The sequence below is a fragment of the Aquarana catesbeiana genome, linkage group LG05, assembly GCF_042186555.1.
Source record: "Aquarana catesbeiana isolate 2022-GZ linkage group LG05, ASM4218655v1, whole genome shotgun sequence".
NCBI classification, from domain to species: domain Eukaryota; kingdom Metazoa; phylum Chordata; class Amphibia; order Anura; family Ranidae; genus Aquarana; species Aquarana catesbeiana.
The window spans coordinates 176,155,047-176,174,565 of NC_133328.1; positions in this window are offsets into that span (position 1 = coordinate 176,155,047).

Genomic DNA, 19,519 nt, shown 5'->3' on the forward strand with positions numbered 1-19,519 from the left:
GCTACAGATGGGCGCTGAACAGGCTGCATTGCTAGTCAATTTATAGGTTGCAGATGGGCACTGAACAGGCTGCATTGTTGGTCAATTTATTGGCTGCAGATGGCCACTGAACAGGCTGCATTGTTGGTCAATTTATTGTCTGCAGATGGCCACTGAACAGGCTGCATTATTGGGCAATTTAATGGCTGCAGATGGCCACTGAACAGGCTGCATTATTGGGCAATTTAATGGCTGCAGATGGGCACTGAACAGGCTGCATTGTTGGTCAATTTATTGGCTGCAGATGGCCACTGAACAGGCTGCATTATTGGGCAATTTAATGGCTGCAGATGGGCACTGAACAGGCTGCATTGTTGGGCAATTTAATGGCTGCAGATTTGCACTGAGCAGGGTGCATTGTTGGGCAATTTAAAAGGCTGCAGATGGGCACTGAGCAGGGTGCATTGATGGGCAATTTAGAGGCTGCAGATGGGCACTAAGCAGGGTACATTTTTGAGCTGTGACCCTAATTTTGCTTCAAAGTTCTTTATTCAAAATGTACGTTTTTTTTCCTTAAACTTCCCTCCTAAAATTGGGGTGCGTGTTATATGCCGATAAATATGGTATATGTAGTGCAAAAAGGTGCTCAGATTTTCTAAACATCAATAGTCCCTCTTTCTTTGCCACAAAGGAATGGTGACAACGTGTACCACCAAAGAAAAAGTGCTCCCAAAAGGAATCACCACAAACGATTCGCTCCTTACCAGCTGTTCTGATCCCAAAAAGGGACCATCAGACATCTTGCTGCATAGCAGCCATATACACCATGATCTTGTATGCAAAGGTTCCACAATCACCTAAGCCAAGATAGACTCCAGGGAGGATGTTAAAGTACAGAGGAAAATCCATATAGTGTAGTATTTCACCAAGATTTTAATAAAACGTTAAAATCACACTTACAATTTTGAAGGGATTACACAGCATGTGTTACAAACAACCAGCAGGTCCAAGTGGTCAGGCCAACTTGCTGAATAACATGAGATGTGAGGCCCCTCCCAACATGTTTCTCTGTAACCAGCATTGTCTGTGTAATCCCTTCAAAATTGTAAGTGTCATTTTATCATTTTATTAACCGGGTGCGCATAACGTTATACATCATTCCATCATCAGCAGCTAGCGGGCGCACACATGCCGCCGGTGGCGCATGTGCCTGCGGGTCCCCTGGACTCGATGTCCGCCAGTGGCCCACGATCGTGGCACGGAGAGGCAGAATGGGGAGATGCCTATGTAAACAAGGCATTTCCCTGTTCTGCCTAGCAACATGACGGGGATCTACTGCTCCCAGTGATTGGGAGCAGTGATCTCTGTCATATTCTAGTGAGCCCATCCCCTCTACAGTTAGAACAAACTGAGGGAACACACTTAACCCCTTGATCACCCCCTAGTGTTTAACCCCATTCCCTGCCAGTGATATTTGCACAGTAATCAGTACATTTTTATAGCACTGATCGCTGTAAAAAATGCCAATGGTCCTAAAATAGTATCAAAAGTGTCTGATCTGTCTGCCACAATGTCGCAGTCATGATAAAAATCGCAGGTCGCCACCATTACTAATTAAAAAATGAATAATAAAAATGCCATAAATCTCTCCCCTATGTTGTAGACGCGATAACTTTTGCGCAAACCAATCAATATATGCTTATTGCGATTTTTTTACCAAAAAAATGTAGAATACATATCGGCCTAAACTGAGAAAGAAATTCATTTTTTTATATTTTTTTGGGGATATTTATTATAGCAGAAAGTAAAAAATATTGCTTTTTTTCAAAATTGTCTCTCTTTTTTGTTTATAGCGCAAAAAATAAAAACCGCAGAGGTGATCAAATACCATCAAAAGAAATCTCTATTTGTGGGAAAAAAAGGACACCAATTTTGTTTGGGTACAATGTTGCATGACCGCGCAATTGTCAGTTAAATTGACACAGTGCCGTATCTCAAAAAAGGGCTTGGTCAGGAAGGGGGTAAATCCTTCCGGTTTAAAATCTTGGTCAAATACTACACTATGTGGATTTTTCTCTGTACTTTAACTTCCTCCATCGAGCCTATATTGGCTTAAGAGATCTTAGAACCTTTGCATGCAAGATCGTGGTGTATATTGCTGCTATGCAACAAAGCATCTGATGGTCTCCTTGTGGGATCAGAGAAGTTGGAAAGGAGCTCAGTCTTAGTCCATAGGGTTCAATGTTGAGTTGACCCACCTTTTGCAGCTATAACAGCTTTAACTCTTCTGGGAAGGCTATCCGCAAGGTTTAGGAGTGTGTTTTTGGGAATGTTTGACCATTCTTCCAGAAGCACATTTGTGAGGCCAGGCACTGATGTTGAACGAGAAGGCCTGGCTCGCAGTCTGTGCTCTAATTCATCCTAAAGGTTGAGGTCAGGACTCTGTGTAGGCCAGTCAAGTTCATCCGCCCCAAGGTTGGTCATCCATGTCTTTATGGACCTTGCTTTGTGCACTGGTGTGCAGTCAAGTTGGAACAGGAAGGGGCCATCCTCAAACTGTTCCCACTAAGTTGAGAGCATGAAATTGTCCAAAATGTCTGGTATGCTGGCATCTTACAATCTCCCTTCACTAGGACTAAGGGACCAAGCCCAATCCCTGAAAAACAACCCCACACCATAATCCCCCCTCCATCGAATGATTTGGACCAGTTCACAAAGCAAGGTCCATAAAGACATGGCTGAGCGAGTTTGGGGTGAAGGAACTTTTCTGGCCTGCACAGAGTCCTGACATCAACCCAATAAAACACCTTTGGGATGAATTAGAGTGGATACTGTGAGCCAGACCTTCTTGTCCACATCAGTGTCTGACCTTACAAGTGTGCTTCTGAAAGATTGGTCAAACATTCCCATAGACACACTCCTAAACCTTGTGGACAGCCTTCCCAAAAGAGTTAAAGCTGTTATAGCTGCAAAGGGTGGGCCAACTCAATATTGAATCCTGAGGACTAAAACTGGGATGCCATTAAAGTTCATGTGCATGTAAAGGCAGGCGTCCCAATACTTTTCGTAATACAGTGTATATCCTGTCTACAATAACCATTGCTACTCAAGTGCTTCAAGAAAAATAGTTATATTTCATTAATGATTGTATTTCATTGCCTCTCTGGTATATGGACTTTTTAAAGAGAACCTTCATGTGAGTGAAGGACTGTGCCTGGACTTCTTATGGCAAAGTCAATTGTCTAAAACAAATTAACCTAGGGCCTCAATGTCTGTAATGATTTTAAATGGCATCAGTCACATTGGGGGTTATTTACGAAAGGCAAATCCACTTTGCACTACAAGTGCACTTGGAAGTGCAGCCACTCTAAATCTAATGCCCCGTACACACGGTCGGACATTGATCGGACATTCCGACAACAAATTCCTAGGATTTTTTCCGATGGATGTTGGCTCAAACTTGTCTTGCATACACACGCTCACACAAAGTTGTCGGAAAATCCGATCGTTCTGAATGCGGTGACGTAAAACACGTACGTCGGGACTATAAACGGGGAAGTGGCCAATAGCTTTCATCTCTTTATTTATTCTGAGCATGCGTGGCACTTTGTGCGTCGGATTTGTGTACACACGATCAGAATTTCCGACAACGGATTTTGTTGTCGAAAAATTTTATAGCCTGCTCTCAAACATTGTGTGTCGGAAAATCCGATGGAAAATGTCCGATGGAGCCCACACACGGTCGGAATTTCCGACAACACGCTCCGATCGGACATTTTCTATCGGAAAATCCGACCGTGTGTACGGGGCATAAGGGGTAGATGTGAAATGAGGGGAAGCTCTGCTGATTTTATCATCTAATCATGTACAAGCTAAAATGCTGTTTTTTATTCTCCTTGCATGTCCCCCTCGGATCTACAGCGACTTTACTTCCAAGTGCACTTTCAGTGCACTTGTAGTGCAAAGTGGATTTTCCTTTAGTAAATAACCTCCATTGTGTGTTTACTTGTGTTTAGGTACATTCAGTTTAATTGTGTTTCAGGAAAGAAGAATTCTGTACATCCAGCGGCATATTAGATACTCTGAATTTGTCAAAATACATGTAAACACACATAAACACAAGTAAACTCTGGTAAAAGCACGTACATTACCTCTAAACATAGAAGAACTTGTTCTGGGAAGCATAACATTTTGTTTTACTTCCCTGATCATTTCTTCCACATTTAAATAACCTAAATGCAGGCTTGCTACTGTGTAACTATTTACTTATGAAATTACTGCTGAAATGTGTCAAAAACAATTGTTATATATTTTTAAATATTTATATTTCATTTCTCCTTCTTGTATCTCTATGTAGAAATATGTGCGTTTCTGAACAATTATCAGAATTGTATAAAGCCTAAAGAATGAATAAGGCATTCTGAAAGCTTTCATGTTTAATAACTTAAGTTAGCCAATAAAGGGTATCATTTAAATTCACAACTTTTTGCATTTTTAAAATATGAAATCAGCCATGACATTTTCATTATTGAAACATTTATGTTCCTTTATAATCCTTTGTTATCTTTGCCTATAATTAAAAAAAATAAGCATACATTTTGTTCACTCACCATCTTCCATTATAATCTCCAAACGACTTTTCTTTTTTTTGCCCATTGCAGCAGTCTGGAAATTGCTCTATTAAATTGTCCCAGACAGAAGATACTCCCTCCAGCTGATAGAGTTAAGGTGCTTGAACCTTTTCTGTATTTAGTCGGAAACACATTTTATGACTTTCTCTTTTCGTGCCTGGTGCATGCACTCAGCAAGAGCCTGATATATCTTCCGCTGTGCCGTTCATTTTCAACCTGTGCTGCACCTGTGCTATTAGATTACACTACACATCACTTAAACATGAAGAAAAAGCAGGGAGATCAGATAGAGCATCTTGTGGCCTTTTAATGCAGGATTCATGACTTTTATCTTAGATCATATTATTACCAAAATAAACCTGTTATCATTGTGTTTGTTACTTACTAATAAGGTGACAGGTCAAACGGGTAAAATTTCTCTTTCCTTTGACATACAGGTTATTTAATATACTGATTCAGTGTAATTGGATTTCTACTATACTGGGTTTTTTTTTTAATGTCTTTACTTTATTGCTTTTAAGAATGTATGTCAAGCTGCTATTTATAACATATGCTGACTAAGGATAGCTTTCACTAAGTAGAATGTTTGACCTAGGTAGACTTAATGAAGAAAAAGAAAATGATGAGAATAGCACTTAAATATAAGAGTTACTGAAATATATCAAAATTATTAAAGTGGACTAAAAGGAAATTTCATAAATTCATCAGACCTTGCACTAAATGGCATCTTCATAATTCCATCTGCCCCCCCCCCCTGCCTCATATGAAATTGTCATTCAATAATAGTTAGAAAAAACTGTGGGAAAAAAGTTACAACACAAACCTCTTTTATCCCTATGATGAACCTGTTCTTCTGCGAAGATCTTGGAAATTTAAAAAAACTGAAATATACCGTGCATATTATCAACATACAAAAATGTGATATAAAAATCAAATCAAATCAAATAAAAATTTAACTACACTGAATACCCAAGGCACAGAACATTTTTTAGTGTATGTGCAAATCACCTGCACCAAAATCATTGTGCATATATTAAATGAATAAATAGATAAATAAATAAATCAGGCAGCTGCTGTTCAACCATGAGAACCACAGCTGAGTCAGCGTGCAGTCCACCATAACGTAACGTGATGTAATGTGCGTTCCAAACTTACGCATTTCATCATGCGTAGTGACGTCATCAGAGGCTGGATAGACTAGACCTTTATTTATGCACATATTGGCATGAATCTACTTGATGCCACGTTTCACTATTTATTGATTATTGATATTTATTAGGACATGCGTTGTTTGTATATTAATATATGCATTTGTAAAGGAAATTTGTAAGTTCTTTATATAATTGTATTCTATAATTCTAGAAATAAAAATAAATAAAAACAAAAAGGACCAACAATCTGTATATGACAGAACAGAAAACTCTCAGCCACATCAAAAACTATACAATTGGCTGCAGGTGGGATCTATCCTAACAGGGTGTGTGGACTTGATGTGATGGGTCTGTTATATTTAAATTGTATTTATTATTACTCTCACATCATGGACCACACATCAAGTTATTATGAGACCTTTAGATTTCATTTTTGTAGAAAAACTTCTTATGTATCCCATCCATCTTGGCTTTGCTAAACATTATGGCAGCTGTATTCCAATTAACAACCTCATCTTAATCTTTTTTTTCACTCAATAAATGTAAAATTACAAAGCTGTTATCTTAATCTAAACTAATCCTATTTTTACAAATTTCCCCATTAACCTGGATTTCATTTCCAACAAAAGGTTGTCTAAACCAGTTACAATATAGCTATGTTATTAATAAAATTGTTAAACTCATATCAGAAATGAATACTCAAGTGATAATCTCAGTATCACATCCTATTTCTAATATATATCCACAGATATATTTCCTTAAAGGGGGACATATTACTATCAAAGGATATTCAATTTGTGTAATACACGGTTAAATGCAACCTTCATTTTACCATGTTTGGAAAACATATTCAAAAATAATTGTGATCACATTGTCCATCATTAGATTAATCAACCTGGCACATTTTGTTATAAATGTTTTGTCTAAAAAACAGAAATTGGCATGGTGTCCTTCCAGCTTATCAATGATCTCTCTTCCCAGCTGCATTCTTTCATAGCTCTTAAAGGGCCATTTTGTTTATTTATTTTTTATTGCATTTTAGTGTAAATATGAGATCTGAGGTCTTTTTGACCCCAGATCTCATATTTAAGAGGTCCTGTCATGCTTTTTTCTATTACAAGGGATGTTTACATTTCTTGTAATAGGAATACAAGTGACACAACTTTTTTTTAAAAGAACAGTGTACAAATAAAAAATAAAAGGTAAAATAAATAAGAAGAAAAAAATTTGAATGCGCCCCATCCAGCCGAGCTCACATGCGGAAGCGAACGCATACGTGAGTAGCACCCGCATGTGAAAACAGTGTTCAAACCACACATGTGAGGTATCGCCACGATCGGTAGAGCAAGAGCAATAATTCTAACCCTAGACCTATTTACTAGCTTAGTACAATACTATTTGTGACATTCTACAGAATGTACTACAGCACAATATTACAGTGTCTAATAACTCAACTCAAAACATGCAACCTGTAGAATTTTATAAACGTTGCCTATGGATATTTTTAGGGTAAAAGTTTGTCGCCATTCCACAAGTGCAATTTTGAAGCGTGACATGTTGGGTATCAATTTACTCGACATAACATTATCTTTCACAATATAAAAAGAAAATTTGGCTAACTTACTAACAACTACTGTTGTTTTATTTTTTAATTCAAAAAAGTGTATTTTTTCCAAAAAAAGTGCACTTGTAGGACCGCTGCGCAAATACGGTGTGACAGAAAGTATTGCAACGACCAGCATTTTATTCTATAGGGTGTTAGAAAAAAAAGTATAATGTTTGTGGGTTCTAAGTAATTTTCTAGCAAAAACACCTGTTTTTAACTTGTAAACAACAAATCTCAAAAAGAGGCTCAGTCCCTAAGTGGTTAATATTGTGTGTTTGGCTTCCGTGTGCTTCTTGCTGTGTGTTCTACGTCTGATTCTAGTTACCAATCTTTGCTTGTTCCTGACTGTCCTTGTCTGCTTCATATTCTGACCTTGGCGTGTTCCTTTACCTGCTTGTTGCCCCAATCTTTAGCTATCTCCTGACTATCCTTTGTTGTCGCAGTACCTTCCTGTACTCTACCGTGAGCGTGAGCTGGAAGGCACTGGGGGTCGCGACCTGGAGCCAGACTGCAGCTAAATCCATTCCCACCACTAGGGGCCTCTGGTGAACACCCGCTGGCTCTTAGATTCTGCGCCCAGGGAAATCTCATGCTCTAGCTCCCAGTGAGATTTGTGTTGGTGCTCCAGAATACCTGCTCTCCTGAATCACCTGGAGCTCCATCCGCAGCAGTCAGCCGTAGGGTCCACTACATTGCAGTGCACTCCTGACCCCAACGGGGTGCATCTGTCACCTGGATTCAGGTGACCTGACAGTTGTGAGGCAATAAACCCAACCACTTCAAGATATTTGTATACCCCAACACCAACAGGCAATTCTAAACTATGGGGCTGACTTAAGAAAGAGCTAGAGAATATTTACCGAGCTTAGTAAATAAAAATTGCAATACTATTTGTGACATTATACAGAATGTACTACAGCATAATATTATAGTGTCTAATATCACACTACTATATTTGATGTCATGGTACCCACAATGACATAATATTATGACCGTGACATCCAAATTGAATGACCTCACATTACTTCACATAAAGGGGTATGTGCGAGTACCTCACCTGCAATGCCATCATCATATTGACTGTGAAACCACAGTACCTACAATGACACCATACTATTGACTGTTACATTTCCATACCTGCTATGAGATAGAATTCTTCACAGTGTGCCAACACCAACTCAAAAGGAAGCCAGCGGGGATCAACATTCAATTAACTTGTTTGCTTGAATATTGCATACTCTAATGGGGCGTATACACGGTCGGACTTTTCAGCTACAAAAGTCCGACAGCCTGTCCGACAGACTTTCGACGGACTTTCGACGGACTTGCGGCGGACTTTCTAACGAACAGACTTGCCTACACACGATCACACAAAAGTCCGTCGAATTCTTACGTGATGACGTACACCGGACTAAAATAAGGAAGTTGATAGCCAGTAGCCAATAGCTGCCCTAGCGTGGGTTTTTGTCCGTCAGACTAGCATACAGACGAGCGGATTTTTCAACCGGACTCGAGTCCGTCGGAAAGATTTGAAGCATGTTTCAAATCTAAAGTCCGTCGGATTTGAGGCTGAAAAAGTCAGTTGAAAGTCCGGAGAAGCCCACACACGATCGGATTACCAGCCAGCTTTAGTCCGTCAGCGTCCGTTGGACTTTTGTAGACGAAAAGTCCGACCGTGTGTACGCGGCATAAGATCCTAATATTTTGCATTACTGAAGTTCTTTTTTAAAAGCACCCAGTATTTTTCATATCAGTGTGTATTATTACAGCACAAGACCCTGCCACTGTAAAATGATTGTGGAAAGGACACAGGGTTTCTGCTTTCTCTGGATTTTGATATTCTTGGGCTCCATAGTTTGGAGATTTCTACGTGCTTTAGGAGGGAAGATATCACCAACCCGGTGTCCAGGTCTTGCTGAAAACCAGAAGGGTGTGTGTTCAGGTGCACAGAGCAATTATAATGATAGGCTTGGGCATAGCTCAGGGCTCCCTTCAGGAGGCAGGTGTGTGCTCCATCCTGGAGACTGGCATACTCCTGTTAGGAACAGGTGTGAGCTCCCTTCAGGAGACCCGCGTACTCCCGTCAAGGGACAGGTGTGGGCTACCATTGGGAGAGTTGATCCACTCAAGAGACAGCACTCCATGCTGGAGGAGAGATTCCCTACCCACATGAACGAGAGGTGGGAGGTGGCCATAGGTGTGCGCAGCCTATTGCATTAGGGTGTGCACCCCAAAGCTCAAACACATATGCATGTGTGTGTATATATACAGAAGGTGTCAGGAGAGCAATGAATGGTGTCATAAGGGCAGATACTGGTGGTGTTACTAGGGCAGTTAAAATATTACTTTAATTATTTTTTTTGCAATTTTTTAGGAGGAAAAAAAACTGATTTTTGTATTTATTTGGTGAAATATCAGGGGTCTAAACATTGGAAATATGCACCACAAGGGGTGATTAGGGTGTGCCCAGGCACACCTGGCACACCCTGTGCGCATGCCTATGGAGGTGGCTAAGCATGTCTGGAAGACTAAAAGCTGGGACGACTGGATGAGTCCAGTGGACTAAGCAAATCTGTAGGTCTCAGAGGAGTGAAAGAGCCAGGTGTGCCAGGAGATACCCTAATGAAAGGCCAGAATGTGGGCCCATGCAGCAGGCTTCTGTAGCAACAGGATTACAGTACACAAACACTATAAACTAAGCACTAAGAAAAAAATAATAATATGGCCTTGGATAGATAATTTTGTGGATAGGAGTTTTTGCCTTGTTTACGCCTGCCGAGTTCCTCTGTTCTTTGCCAGGGGCCTAATTTGTTTACCCCATTGTTTCAGTAGAAATTCATCCGTTTTCTCTGGACATTGATATTTTACTTTCCAGTTCTTTGCTAATAACCTCTTTTGTTCATCACTCCTCACCTGAAAGTTTGCTACCGAAGGTGGTAAATTAATAATGTGGATAGAGGTAAAACAAATTGAACGTGCAAGTCAAATATTTGTAAACCATCAGCACAAACTTTTAGAGTGTTAACATTTGCCCCTAGGGCTGACCATATTAGAAGGCAATTTCATAAATACTTTGTGTTTCTAATATCTACGGAAGTGCAAGTCTTAAATAATGAGATGAGGTTTTAGAGGAAAGTGTAACCCAATGATACAAAAACAAGCAACATGTGTTTTAATTATTGATGTCATATTGTGTTGCTTCTCCCTGTATTTGTTTAACACAAAGCCAAGATAAGTAATCTAGAGGTTATCAGTCTTCAGTATTCTGCGAAGTGTCATGTTGATGTCCTTTGCACTACCAAATTGGCTTTTCAAGCGAATTCTATTTTAGGCTTTCATTTGCTAAAATGCAAGAACTTTGGTTTAGTAGTCTATAAATAATAAGACGTTTGACATCACTCACTGAGGTAACATGTAACATTAGCAATAGCGTCTCCTGGTAGCAAATCACACCATTTTTTAATGTAATTATACACTGACAAACTGATTCCCTTAATGATATGCACTCAAGTGAATTGTGTGAATCTATAATGCAATGTCATTTGATAAAGAAGACATTGTTGTGAAATATCAATAAACATTATTTTTCTTTATGGGACTGATGGATCATATCATAGAATTTACACTTAGCAAAATAGGTACATTTAAGCTTTATGCATCTAAAACTTTAGCGTTATCTATATATTTAATTTAAACATTTTATTAAAATATACATTTCAAGCTATGGTTTTCCAATATTATGCTACTAACTAAACATAATAGGCAAATCATTTTATGTTTACAGAAAAAAAAATATGAATTGCGGACTATTGTTAGAACTAGAAAATGTAAAGAAAATCAGTCAAATTTAAAGGTTCTTCTCTTTGTGCAGTTAGTAAACCGATAAGAAGTACTAAAAATAAGGAGCTTGATTTTGCCTTTATTACATTCATGATAAATCGTTTTGAATTTTTTACTTCAAGTGTTGAATGCTATTGTAATACATTTCATTAACTGAATTTCCAAGCGCAAGGATTTGAAAATCTTTCAATCTGTGGATCTGTCGAAATCTGGGGGGAAATGTTCTTCTGCATATGCTGGAGTACATTGTCACAGCATTTTGAGCACCTAGCTTTCCTAGGAAGCCAAGAAAGGAAGTTAGGACAGGAGTCACAGGTAAGTTTTACCTCTATGTAATTCTGTCAAAAAAACAATGCATTGGATTAGCTGCTGTGCATGTTGTACAAAATGAGATGCAGAATTAGCTAACTAGTGCTTTGGTTTTTTTTTTTCAAACAATGAAGGTGACCAACCCACATCCCCAAAACAGAATGAATTGCACAAGCTTTTCCTCTAAATGAGACTCTAAAGGGGTAATAGCCATCTACAGGTCATACCATTATCGTAAAAATATTAGTTTTATTGAAATGTGATTAAAAATTTAAGTGTACAATACATAGACTATACATAGGATGCAAATACAGAGATATGCAAAAACAAAGCAGTTGCAAAAACTACTCTGTTGAACAGACGACAACAGAGATAACCCAGTGTGTTTTGAGTCTGTAATATTAATTCTCTTCTTCAGGGGTAGGTGGTTTTACAGCAGGACGTAAATACGTCTATAATTGATAAAGAAAAAGTATAAAAATATATACATTTCTAAAAGTAGACATCAATTTATTGAGTTACTCAATTATATATACAACAACTGACCGTCTAACTTGCATAGAAACTCAGAAATGTTGCATCCAGATTTAAAAAGGTTTGGAGAATGCTACTGTCTCAAGCCCACCGATTTAGGTCCAAGAAGAGGCAAATGCACCCAGCAGAGCAACCCAAGGCCCCAAAATAGTCACTTACTAAGGGCACTCCAGGACAGCCCCAAAGGATTCCCACATGTTGCCCAGAAGTGATTAAGTATGGCTGAGGACAGAAATGAAAAAAAGAGAAAGTTAATCTGATAATGAAACCAGAAAAAACGTGAGTTTGCCCTAAAAAAAAGGATGACTCTCTTCATGTTAAATCATACATACCTAGCTTGTTATTAGATATTGAGAAAAAACAGTGGAGGAGGACCTGCTGGTGAAGTGATAACACCAGCTTTAGAAAGGCATGGGTTTATACTCTACGATACGCCAAAAGGCAATTGCAAGGCCTATAAAGTAAAAGAAAGGGGAAAAGTAATGAAAGAAAAACAAAAGGATGGGGAACAGGGGGAGGGGTTTTGGGTGAAAAGGGGGGGAAGAAAAAGGGGGGGGTTTGAGGTGAAAAAAGGCAGGAAAGCCGTCACCGTCAAGTCACCCAGTGGCTTGCATATGTATGCATACAAATGGCGATGCTAAACTGCAGCTAACTAGTAATAGCGTAATTTGCCCCAAGGTTTGAAAGAAAGGGGAGAGGAAAATGGGAAGGAAAGAGGGGGAGGGAAAAAAGAGGGGAAGGAAAAGAGGGATAAAAGGAAAAGGAAAGGGCCAAATTGCTAATTTTTACCCCAAAAGGGGTAATTTACCTTAATCAGAGCTTCCTGCCTGTGTGGTCCTATCATCCCAAGGTATGCAGCATAGAGAGGTGAAAACAACAAACACCACCATTATACATGTACCTAAGATCTGTTGGCCAATCCTAAAAGAAGTGTGGGGAGGGGCGGCCATCGGTGTAGCGCCCCTTTGAGACAAAGGCGCACGAACGCCGTCTCCGCCACATTTGCCTGATGGAAGGAGGAAGCTAACCAGCATCACAAGGCACCGGGCACAGCGTGGTGACGTAACGTCGTCAAGCGGAAGGCCCGCCCAGCGTGATGTATTGGCGGTGCCGTCCCACGCCAGCATCTCGTGGCGCACGTTTGAAGCCATGTAAACAAGGCAAAGCCTGATTCCCCAACCTCATGGGGAAGATGCCGAACACGTCATGAAGAACGTCACATTTCAATAAAACTAATATTTTTACGAAAATTGTAGGACCTATAGATTACTATTATCCCTTTAAAGTCCTATCTAGAGGAAAATCGTGTGCAATTCAAAATGAGATGCAGTATCAGATAATATAGATACTTTCCACAACAGGGATCTAGTAGAGCATAGCTATAGGCAGCCTACAATGAATATCAGGATGAAAATGAAAGCAGTTACAAGACCCATGAGTAAGCTTAAATGTACCTGTATGCATAGGCATTGCCAGGGGGTGCAGCGGGCGGGCGGGCTGCATTAGAAGTGGAGGAGAGAGACAAGCAGGTGGATGAGCAGAGATGATATCATCTCTCTCAGCCCACTCCACATCAGCACTCTTCCACCCTCACAGAGTGGGCCTCTTCAATGTCGGAGGTGCGGCGGGGAGCAGAGAGATTACATCATGTCTCCCTGCATCTCCGCTCTCCTGCCCTCACTAAATGGACCAGTGCTGCCAGCCTGCCACCAATGCAGCGACAATGCACATTTGGTGACACTGGCTGGCATGGCAAGTGACAATCCACATCAGTTGACAAGTGACAACCCACATCTAGTGGCAGGTGACGTGGCAAGTGACAATCTGCTAATGGTGTCAGGGGACGTGGCAAGTGACAGTCTGCAAATGGTGGCAGGTGACCTGGCAAGTGACAGTCTGCAAATGGTGGCAGGTAACATGGCAAGTGACAGTCTGCAAATGGTGGCAGGTGATGTGGCAAGTGACAATCTGCAAATGGGGGCAAGTGACGTGGCAAGTGACAATACACATCTAGTGGCAGGTGACGGTGGCAAGTTAAAAAGCTGCATCTGGTGACGGGTGACGGTGGAAAGTGACATGCTGCATCTGGTGGCAGGAGATGTGGCAAGTGACATGCCCAGGGCTCCCACTGATTCTGCATTATCACCAATCTGTTTTAGTGCGATTCCACCCCCCTTTTTTTCTTATTTTATTTCACTGTGTTTGTGTTACATAGATGAATCGCGGCTATAATTGTTATTGTTTATGTATTTCACTGTAGCGCAGTTATTCCCCTCATTTTTCTTACCCCCCCTCGGGCCTGCAAAAATATTGGTGACCACTGCTATGGGCTCTAGCCCCAGATTTTTTGAAGACCTAGCAACACCCCTGTCTGTATGACTGTGAAGTGTGCCTTTTAGGAAATAATGTAAGAATGATGTCCCTTTGATTTAAAAATAACCCTGAACAATTGTGCAATCATCTACAATATCTCATAAGCTCTATTTGCTGTCATTTTAACCTGATACATACATCTTCTGTTCATCCTTGAGTTTTGTTCTGTGAATTTTAAAAGAAAGTAATGCTTTCTTTATCTGCCTGGAAGACTTCCTGTACATACTTATCTTTTCATACTCTCCATAGCACCCATTAAACATGAAAAGGACCAAAGTGACCTGAACTGTTTATCAGTGCATAACATAAATATGGAATTCAATGACAGGAAGAGAATGAGATTCCATGTAGTTTTCCCACTCAGTCGGTTTTCAACCATCAATTTATGTGACTTCAAAATAACTGATTTTATCATGGATGTTTCACAAACACAGACATGTTGTTGCAACGTCCTTTGGAGTTATTGCTTTATATAGACCCTTTCACCAGGCCTCACTTTTTAATTAAAACCTTTATAGTAATTGGGCTTAAATTGTTTACAGGTTTCCATAGTGGTTATTTAAACTATTTTTCCATTTTATGAGCAATGAAAGTTTAGAAGGAATTCCATAAATGTCAGATGTCTATGAGGCTTCAGTTGACCCTACCCCAGCCCTCTAATGGCCAATGTGTCAATTGCTTCTGTGTGGCACACTCAGGACAGCCTTGCTTTGACCAGCATATTATTATTATTATTATTATTATTATTATTATTATTATACAGGATTTATATAGTGCCAACAGCTTGCGCAGCACTTTATAACTTTAGAGGAAACAGTACTGGTACAATACAATTCCATACAGGAGGAATCAGAGGATCCTGCACAGACATTGATCCAACATGCTTGGAAGTTGAAAATTCCTACTACACTTGCATTACTTAAAACTCAGAAAAAACGAATTTGTCCAAAGAAGCAGTGAGGAACCCTTTAAGAATTTAATATACTATGTTCTACTGCTGCAAGGGTTTAACAAAAAGTGATGTGTCATGACAGAATTTATTTTAACTGAGACATCTTTAATCACCATGCTTCCCACAAAAGTACAAGATGATGAGTGGTACTGTAGCAGATTGTTCTTTTCTGTGACAGTGATTTTATATTTCTTGCTCTATTCCCTGTTTCATGCACAAATGAATATTAGTTGCATTATTTTGTTCTCAAAAAGTATGTTCACACAGAACAGAGCTATGTGAGTCAATGAAAAGGCAGGATTTTATGACTGTTAGCAAAATGAAACATTTTAGTAAACACCTTTATGTACACAGCTAAATATTATTCCACATGTTGGCCAACAAACATATTTTCATAACTATTTTTCATTTTATTTAAGAATGAGGAACTCTCAAAGAACAGTGGTGTGCAATTGTAAATCAATAGTTACGCATAGCAGGAAGATGTTAACAAATGATTACTTGTTGTTTTTGTTACTGTTTGCTCTGTGCACAAGTTAATAGGATCCCTTTACTCAAGGCTTGTATACTGAGTGGGAGTGCTAATTTTATTATCATTCAGCACTGCATGATAATTAATTCTTCATTAATTCACTTTAAGTAAAGGAAGACTTGCATGGAATTCTGAGCCTTAATTGATATCAATTCCAAATGCAAAAGTCAAATTAATTTGCAAAATGGAATTCATAGGCAAGAATGTATTTAAAAATAAACACTGAAGCTGAACTACAGGCTCACAAAATAAAATAAATAAACAAGTCCCTAATTCAGTTACAATGTGATGTACAAGCCCTCTAAATTTGCACCTATTGTATGCTGTAGCACATTTTGTTGAAGGAGGCCATAGTTCTACTTTAACAGGAAAAAACCCCTAAGGCTAGGTATAAAAATAGCATTCTATATACTTTAATTGCTAAAAGTTTGCTCCCATAATTTGTTTTAGCCTTGGCTGGTTTTAAAAAATAAGCTAGTATATGTCAGTTCAGACTACAGGTACAAATCAACCATTGTTGAAAAAATGATCCACACGCTGGTTGTTGCTCTTAAATTTTCTTCATTTTATTAAATAGCCACAGTGAACAAACACAGGTTAAGTCAGTTGACGCGTTTCAGCCTATAACGCCTTAGTCATAACCACTAACTAACCATTAACCACTAGACAACCAGCTGCCACAGCTATACTGCGGCAGGTTGGCTCACCTGGGCAAATCGCCGTAGGTATACATCAGCCGCTTTAAGACCACAAGCCGCGGCACGACGACAGAGCCGATGCGCACGTGCGGCGGCCGCGATGTTTGCCGGGCACCTGCGAACGCTCCTGAGAGACACAGAATGGAGATCTGTCAATGTAAACAGACAGATCTCCGTTCTGTCAGGGGTAAGGAGACACATCTGTTGTTCATACTAAGTATGAACAGCGATATGTCTTCTCCTTCAGGCAGTCCCATCCCCCCACAGTTAGAATCACTCCCTAGGACACACATTTAACCCCTTGATCACCCCCTAGTGTTAACCCCTTCCCTGCCAGTGACATTTATACAGTAATCAGTGGCTGTTTTTAGCTCGGATCAATGTATAAATGTCAGTGGTCCCAAAAATGTGTCAAAAGTGTCCGATCTGTCTGCTGCAATGTCGCAGTCCCAATAAAAATCGCAGATCGCCGCCTGAATAAAAATTCCATAAATATATCCCCTATTTTGTAGACGCTATAACTTTTGCGCAAACCAATCAATATACGCTTATTTCATTTTTTTTACTAAAAATATATAGAAGAATACATATCAGTCCAAACTGAGGAAGAATTTTTTTTTTTTATATTTTTGGGGGGGATATTTATGATAGCAAAAAGTAAAAAATATTGTTTTTTTTCAAAATTGTCGCTCTTTTTTTGTTTATAGTGCAAAAAATAAAAACCACACAGGTGAGAAAAAAAGGACATCAATTTTGTTTGGGTACAACGGTGTACAACCACGCAATTGTCAGTTAAACAGATGCAGTGTCGTATCGCAAAAAAATGGTCTGGTCATTAAGGGGGCAAATCCTTCAGGGGCTGAAGTGGTTAATGATTCTGCAAAAGTTTTTTGTCTCTTAGGGTATACTTTTAATTTTTCACCTGTTTGGCTACTAAGTGACAGGTTTCTATTTGGACAAATAAGCTCCATTTTGGTGATTGGATTTATGAAGGGATTTTTATACAATCAAGCTGTCAGCTGGAACTGACAGTTGAAGTCAATAAAGAAAACAGATAGCATGCCATTTTGAGTCCAGAAATCTGTGCCACTAATAGAGATGCTGTTCAATTACATCTATCCCACTGTCTGGGGGACCATGAGTTACAAGCTGTAAAAAGTGTATAATTTTGTTGGCCGTGCACACCACTATGAACCAACAATCAGCTGAGATATGGTGTACCATGAAATCAGTGGACCCGTGTGCAAGATCCAAAGTGGGCCCCCATGCAGTGTCAAAGGAAAAGCTGCAGCACGGCAAAAAGTGAGTGTGGTTTAAGTTGCACTAAATATTTGGCGTGGCTTAAAGGCCTGTGGTTAAATAGAATCTGAGATGACTTACATAGTTCAGAATGTGGTATTGTTAAATAGGGAGTACCTGGGTCCTGGCGCTGCTGAGTGGAGTGGCGCACGTGTTTCTTTGGTAAGATGAAGGTGTATAGCAGTGGGCGTACCGGGGCTCTGGTCCTGCTGAGTGACTCCAATCAGCAGGACCAGGACCCAGGTACTCCCATTGCCACTCTATACACCTGCGCTAGTTGTGTGTGTGTGTCACTCCACTCAGCAGGGCTACCAGGTACTCATGAGTGTGCCATTCCTGGCCGCCACAGTCGCCACCGTGTCAGTACAGGCTGGAGCCGCTTCCAATCCAGTCCTCACATCGTCACCTTGCTTTCTTTTTTCACAGCTCCACCCTTGCAATTTATAGAGTGCGCCAATGCTGGAACAAGGTCATCCAGTGCCCAGGACAAACATGGCAAACTCCTCACCCCCATATACCCCCTTCTAGCACAAATCCCCCCTCTCAGCAGAAATCCTCACTCCCCATATCCCCCTTACAACATACATCCCCCAATCTCCCCTCTCAGCAAAGAGCCCCACTCTCAGCACAGACTCCTCCCCTCATCTCCCTCCTATCAGCAAAAATCCCCCCTTTCAGCACAAATCCTCACCCTCCTATAACCCCTTCCAGTACAAATCCCCCCTCAGCACAAACCCTTGCCTCTGCCTCCTCACCCTCATATAACCCCTTCCAGTACAAATCCCCCTCCCAGAACAAATCCCCCCTCTCACCACTAATCCTCCTCATCTCCCCCTGCAGCATAAATCCCCCCTCTCAGCACAAATCATCCCCCATCTCCCCCTCCCAGCATAAATCCCCCCTCTCAGCACAAATCTTCCTCATCTCCCCCTCCCAGCATAAACCCCTCTCTCAGCACTAATCCTCCCCATCTCCCCCTCCCAGCATAAATCTCCCCTCTTAGCAAAAATCCTCCCCATCTTCCCCTCCCAGCATAAATCCTCCCTCTCAGCAAAAATCCTCCCATTTCCAGTATAAATCCTCACTTTCAGCAAAAATCCTCCCCCATACCACTCCTTTCGGTATAAATCCCCCCAAATCCTTCCTTCTTGCACAAATTATCTTACCCCAACCCCCTCTCCTCACCGTTATATACCCCCTTCCAGCACAAATCCCCCCAGCACAAGCCTGTGCCTCCTTCTCCCCCCTCCCAGTACAAATCCCTCCTCAGCTCCTTCTCCTGTTCTATAAGAGCATCCTGCTATGCTGTGCCTTGTAGTACCCTAAACTACAGGGGACTGAAGAATGGCATCCCACTATGCTGGCACTTGTAGTGCCTCCCTGTGAAGGACTGAGGATTCCTCAGTCCCCCCCACAGGCCAGGGCACTACAAGTCCCAGCATAGGAGGCTGCCATATCTCAGTCCCCTACAGAGGGCACTTAAAGTCCCAGCAGAGCAGGCTGCCACCAGTCCTCCAAACACAGCATGAGGAGACTGCAGCCTTCCACCCCTATACACTCGCTCCCTGACTGCCATACACCGCACCCTCACCACTCTCTAAATTATTATAAATTA